Here is a 6675-nt window from a genome sequence, read left to right on the forward strand (position 1 = left end):
GAGATTGCAATGGTATGGTCACATGAAAAGAATGAACCCTCACAGGACTCCTCGAACATACTTTGACCACAATGTTCCTGGGAAGAGGCCAAGAGGAAGACCTCGTGATGTTTGGGAAAAACAGATAATGAAGGACCTTGAAATTAGAGATGCGAACTGGTGTAGCATATATGAGCAGCATCTGTGGATGGATAGAACAAACTGGAGGAGGCTCGTACACAACCGCATCCGGTTTGCTGGAGCGAAGAAATGATGATGATGATGAAACACATATTTTAAGAAAATCTATAATAAGCACATAAATCAGCAATATTTGTTAATGAATAAAATTTAAAATGGTTCTGTGTTATAAAATAATGCTCATTTTCATTTTATGATTATGGTATTGTTTTTAACAGTGTATTTAACATCATGTATCTGAATGTTTCGGCTATTTATAGACTTTCCTCCAGAAGTTCTAAAACTTGCTGGTCACTGGCTACGTCGTTACATTTAGACAGCGCTTTGATTTGCTGCACTAGATGTTTCCTTGCATGATATCATTCCAACTCACTTTTATGAGTCAGCCTGTTCGGGTTTTGTTTATAGAATATCAGTGAAAGGCAATCCCGGAGGGATAAGGTGATGTAATACTCTTGCGACATGGGAGACTGGGAAGAATATTGCCCACCATTAGGTAGTGGGATTTCATAGCTCCTGAGGGTACGGTTAGCTGTTCGGGTTCATATATCATTCCCGTGGTTGTGTGATTTTGTATGGATTTCAAAGAAATGTTTTCTTCATTGTCGGCTACTATTCTTTTTATTGAAACAGTGATTCACCGCAAATGCAAGTGTCGTAACCTGTAAAATAATGCCAAAAGAGAAGTAGAGTACAAGGTCGCGTCTTCAACAATATGTAGTGGAATTTAAAAGCATTTTCACTACCGATGGAAAAGTATTATTTTGCCAACAGTGTGGTAAAACAGTAATCAACGTTCTCAAGTAACCCAGCATTTGTCTGGAAATAAGCATACTGCGGCCACTTCGCATGTGCGTTCGCTACAGTTGCTAATAGCTGAACCAGCTACTTCAAATGCAGGCCTGTCTAAATATTCCCAGTATTAGCATTTGTTTGCGCCGACATTCCTCTTGGCAAAATAAATAATGCGGGACTCAGAAATTTCGTAACAAAGTACATTAATTTTGAGCCTCTAGACGAATCCACATAAAGGAAAAACTCTCAAAATGTTATGAAGAAACTTTACAGAGAATTTGGGCAGTATGTGATAGCGAAAAACTGTGGGTAAGCATTGATGAAACCACTGATTCAAGTGGCAGAAAAGTAGAAAATGTTGTAGTTGGTGTGTTGGAGAATGACAAAACTGCTTGTGAACATTCTTATTTGCTAGCGTGTAAAGAAATGCTTGATGCAAACCATGTCACTGTAGCTAGATTATTCAATAAAGCCATGCACTTACTTTGGCCAAAAGGTATAAAATACAACCAAGTATTGCTTTTGCTTACTGATAGTGCAACTTAAATGAAAAAGGCAGCCGAAGGCATTTCTTTGAGCTTTTCGAAAATGATACATGTAACATGCGTTGTTCATGCTCTATGCAGGTTATGTGAAACTCTGCGGGTTCAGTATCCTCAAGTGGATAAATTAGTGTCAAATGGCAACAAAATATCTTAGTGAAAGCACCCTCAAGAATCGATCTCAAAGAGAAAAACCCAGATCTTGCGCTTCCTCCTCTGCCTATTGTTACGCGGTGGGGTACCTGGCTTAGTGCTGTGGAATACTACGCACACGATTTCGAAAGTTTTGCATCCATTGTGAATGCACTAGATAAAATGACGCGTTGTCAATTGAGATTTTTCAAGAGATACTGAAAGACAGCTCTTTGAAAAATGATTTGGCATTTATATCTACCAATCTAAGCTTCTTGTGTAAAACTACAGACATACTTGAAAAATCCACCAACCTGTTGTCCGAAACAGTGAAGGAAGTGCGCGCTGTTGACAAAAAATTAGTCACTCCCGGCTTCGCAGGTACAGGGACTGTTAAGGGTCAAATATCAAAATTTGTTCAGGAAAAACAGACGATTTCTAACAATGTGCCAAATTTCTAATGTATTGGAGGGTGCTCAAGTTGGCGAAATTGATGGCGGTAGTGTTGGTGACATTCCTCTCTTCAACTATGCACGTCTGACTTCCTGTGATGTGGAGCGATCGTTTTCGCAGTATAAGGCATTCTTTAGAGATAATCGGCATGCATTTGTGATGGACAATTTGGAGATGACCTTCGTTGTTCACTGCAATTGTGAAACTACTTCTAGCAACTAATATTCCAGCGTGTGATGGGTGAGTACGAACTGGTACCATTTTTTTCAAAGATGATGGGTTGCTTTTGCCATATTTAAACAAACATTACCTTTAAAAAAAATAACCATTCATAATATCTACTCTGACATATAAAAAATTAATATACCATACTGCACGTTTCCATGTACAGACACCAATTTGCCTTAAGGAGCACGCTTGGTAGCACCATATTCTAATACAAAACGTTATGCAGTAGAACCCCGCTTAACCGAAATGCTCTGGCAAAATTTTATTGTAATATTTTATTTTTACCTTCTCGTTCTTAGCTGTCGATAATAATTCTCTTGCTATATGTACTGAGAGCTACTACGCAAACCCTATTTTTAGTTCATGACTTATACCAGAATGCACGTGTAGCATAAAACAAAACGGTTTCTTACCATCTAGTTCGTTCCATGATACAATGTTTCTTGAATAAGCAGAAATTATTACTGCATTATTATTGTTCGTCGTGAAGATTATGTAGACTGTGGTTAAAGTTGCGGGAGTTTCATCTTGTTTACTGCTCGGACAATACTGCAGTTTCTGTTAGGAAACCAGGGAAGTCCTGCGACCCTTCTCCATTTATATTTTTCTTTCACCCAAGGTCATTCCACTGGCCTTGCAGTTTTATACTGTAGTTCCAATGCTTTTCTTGACCCATTACAATTCAGATTGCTTTGCGCTTTGTTGAACAAACCAATGAATCTACACCAGCTGAAGTATTGTTGATTAAACGGTGGCATGACATAGCTACACAACAGCGCTGCATCAAGAAAATTCAGAATAAAATCACTGATTTGATACAATGAGTGACATTATGTAAACATTTCAATGTTAATATACAGTATGCACCTTTGCTTAACAGAGTATATGCATTTTTATTTCGACATTTAACTTCCGAAAATATTTACCATATGTCATCCGAAAAAACGCGTCAACCAAAGTGGCTTATTTCGGATAAATGGGGTTCTACTGTACTTATTTACTTCTTGAGATTTACTTCTTGCGTGAGTAATGTGATATTTAAAGGAAAATAATTTTAATTTTTTATCATATATTTTAAAGTTTTTCAGCACATAAAAAATATTTTTCACATTTTTAGCACATAAAAATCTGCTCCCTATTGATATGCACTGGCAAGAAGAGCAGGATTTCTATCTAGGACTGACAGGGGACATGAAATTGGTTTAATAAGAAAATAAGAGTAAGTGAAACAGATTTATCATCAAGATAGACATGCAGCTAATGCTTACTACAATAGTGCAGGTCTACAAACCAGATTAATAAACTGGAAGAATTATTAAATAAAAACTTTGTCCTTGTACCAAAGAAGGCAGGTGAAACAAATGTGAAACTAGCACAGGGAATCTTAAATACAGCATGTAAAAGGGGATGAAGACCTAATGTGGTGAGAGAATGACACAAAGTAGAAAATCTATGGGGAGAGAAGGGGATTTGTTAAAATAGAATTCTGGATGATAGAATTTTTCACAGATCATAAATAGTCTAACAATTGGTTTAAAAACCACTGTATAACTTCATAATGTTTAAGCAGAGATTCAGGAACTAGGTGTGGAATTACAAAAAAAATTCCCACAAGCAGATGTGACTCGTCATAACTTGGCTGTTATGAAATGTGTACCTACTGAATTTGAAGAAAGAGGAAAGATAATGTAGAATCGTAGAAGATAAAGTTTCAAGAAATATGTTACAAAAGGAGGGAAAGAAACATACTAGATGAAGAGCAGATAGTCCTGAGAAACGAGTTCAGTAGGGCTGCTGAGAAGATAGGAAGAGAGGCGAGATCTAGTAGGAATCAACGGATAACTCACAGGATATGAAACTTAATTATTGAACTGTAGAAGACAATAATGGTTGAAATTAAAATGGCCAAAAAAGAAGTACAGATGACTAAAGAATGCAGTAGACAGTCAGTCGGTCCTTGGCAGCTGTAGGGAAATGGCTCAAAGAGGAGAGTATTAGATTGAAGATTGTGTGGTAGCATGAAAAGGGGAAGCAGCATGCAGAAAAATTGAAACAAATTTTGGAGTAAAGAAAAGTAGTTTCATAAATATCTCATACTTAAATGAAAACCACTTCTGAGAAAAGACTAGATGGAATTATCACAGGGATATATTGATCAACTTTTTTCAGGGGAGGGAAGAAGAAAAATATGGAATGGTATTAGAAACTTTAAAGACCTAATTTTGATACCAGAATTTAACAGGGCGTTGAGCAATCTATGAGAATGATGCATGTGGAATTTATTATAATTATATCCTCTGAATTACTGGCTGAGATCCAGGTGCAATAAAGTTATTTCATTTCATACACAAGATTTATGAGACAGTTGGCATCTGATTTTTATAAAAAGATTTTCCTTATATCTAGGAAGGCAGTTGCAACATCGCTTAGCTATTTTGATACTGCTACACAACTGAAAGCAACAGGAAACTATAGCTGTAACTAACTCCAAGCACATGTAGCTCTATCTGTATGAATGAATGCTGTACTAATGACGGCTTCCTGATGAGTAAATCATGTGAACCATGTTACCTTGCTGCGGACGAGAGGCTTATACGTCCCAGTGAAGCAGGTAGCCAAGCCGTAGGTGTAACCATACTGGATGTGTATCCGTCGCGAGACCAGACTAATGAATGGTTCTTTGAAAGAAGGTGAAGGGGTGGCTTTTTGGAAGTTGCAAGGGCAACAGTTTCGATAGTTGACAGATATGGCCTTGTAATAATATTTAATATGGCTTAGCTATGTTGATATCTGCTACTTGGCTGCAAGGAACTGGAAACTACAGCCGTAACTAATTCCCGAGAACATGCAGGTCTCTCTGAAAGAATGAATGAATGATGCACTGATTATGGCTTGCTCCTGGTTAAAATATTCTGGATGTAAACAGTCCCCAATTCAGCTCTCCGGGAGGGCGTAATCATCAGGATGATGAATGTTGACATTCTGTGTCAGAGCATGGAATGTTAGAAGTTTGAATTATTGTTGTAGGTTAGGGAATCTGAAAAGGGATATGGATAAGACTAACATTGAATATAGTTGGTATAACTGAAGTAAGTTGGTAGGAATAGCAGGATTGTTGTCAGGTGACTACAGAATTATCAAAACAAAATCAAACAGGGATGGGGGCGGTAGGGTGGGGTAATGCAGGATTTGGTTCAATAACGAGTAGGAAAATAGGTCAGGGGGTAAGCTACTATGACAAGCATAGTGGACGGATTGTTGTGGTCGAGATAGATGCCCAGCCAATGCTGACCACAACAGTAAGGGTTCTATATGCCTACTACACCGGCGGCGAAAAAACAAATCCAAACACCAAGAAGGGGTTGTGCTGGATTAACAAACGTTGGTAGGCATGTTTATATATTTAAAGGATGACATTGATTCAAATTTCCTGCAAATCACATTAGTGTGGCGGTAGTAGTGGCCTCGTGATGTTGAACATCAAGTTTGCTTTAAATACAGGCTGTACTGTGCGGGAGCGTTAGTTACCTGTGAGAATGAACGGAGTGACTGTGAGTAGGTCAAGAATGCCTTTACGACTATGAAGAGGCCAGTATCAGCACCTCACTGCGGTTGAACGAGGCCGTATAATAGGGCTGTGTGAAGGTGGAATTTCCTTTCGTGCAATTGCAGAATGACTTGGCAGGAATGTCTCCACTGCGCATGCATGCTGGCTGCAGTGGTCACGAGAAGGTACGCTCACAAGAAGACTGGGCTCTGGACGTCCCCCTAACTGTTCAAAATCGGTTACTTGAAGGATAGCTCCAAGCCAGACTCCCTGTGATGTTTATTCCACTTACCCTAAACCACCACTGTCTGTGACTTCAGTGGTGTCAGGCGAGAACTCATTGGAGGATGGAATGGAGGTCCGTTCGACCCTGACCGAATATGTGTACGTCCGTCTGGTGATCCGACATGTTGTGCTGCCATTCATGAACAGCATTCCCGGGGGGTTTTTTCCAACAGGATAATGCATGCCCCATTGTAACCCAGCATACTCTAGAGTGTCGACATGTTGCTTTGTCCTGCTCGATCCCCCGATCTGTCCCCAATCAAGCACGCATGGGACATCTTTGACAACTCCAGCGTCATCCACAACCGGCATTAACCATCCCTGTATTGACCGACCAAGTGCAACAAGCATGGAACTCCATCCCGCAAGCTGACACCCAGCACCTGTAGGACACAATGCATGCATGTTTCCTTGCCTGCATTCAACAGTCGGGGGATTACACTGGTTTTTAATGGACCAGCATGGCACATCTGCGATGGCTTTTCTCGTGCGGATATTAACCTGTAGTCTTGT

This window comes from Anabrus simplex, chromosome 5 (assembly GCF_040414725.1).
Source record: "Anabrus simplex isolate iqAnaSimp1 chromosome 5, ASM4041472v1, whole genome shotgun sequence".
Taxonomy (NCBI): Eukaryota; Metazoa; Arthropoda; class Insecta; order Orthoptera; family Tettigoniidae; genus Anabrus; species Anabrus simplex.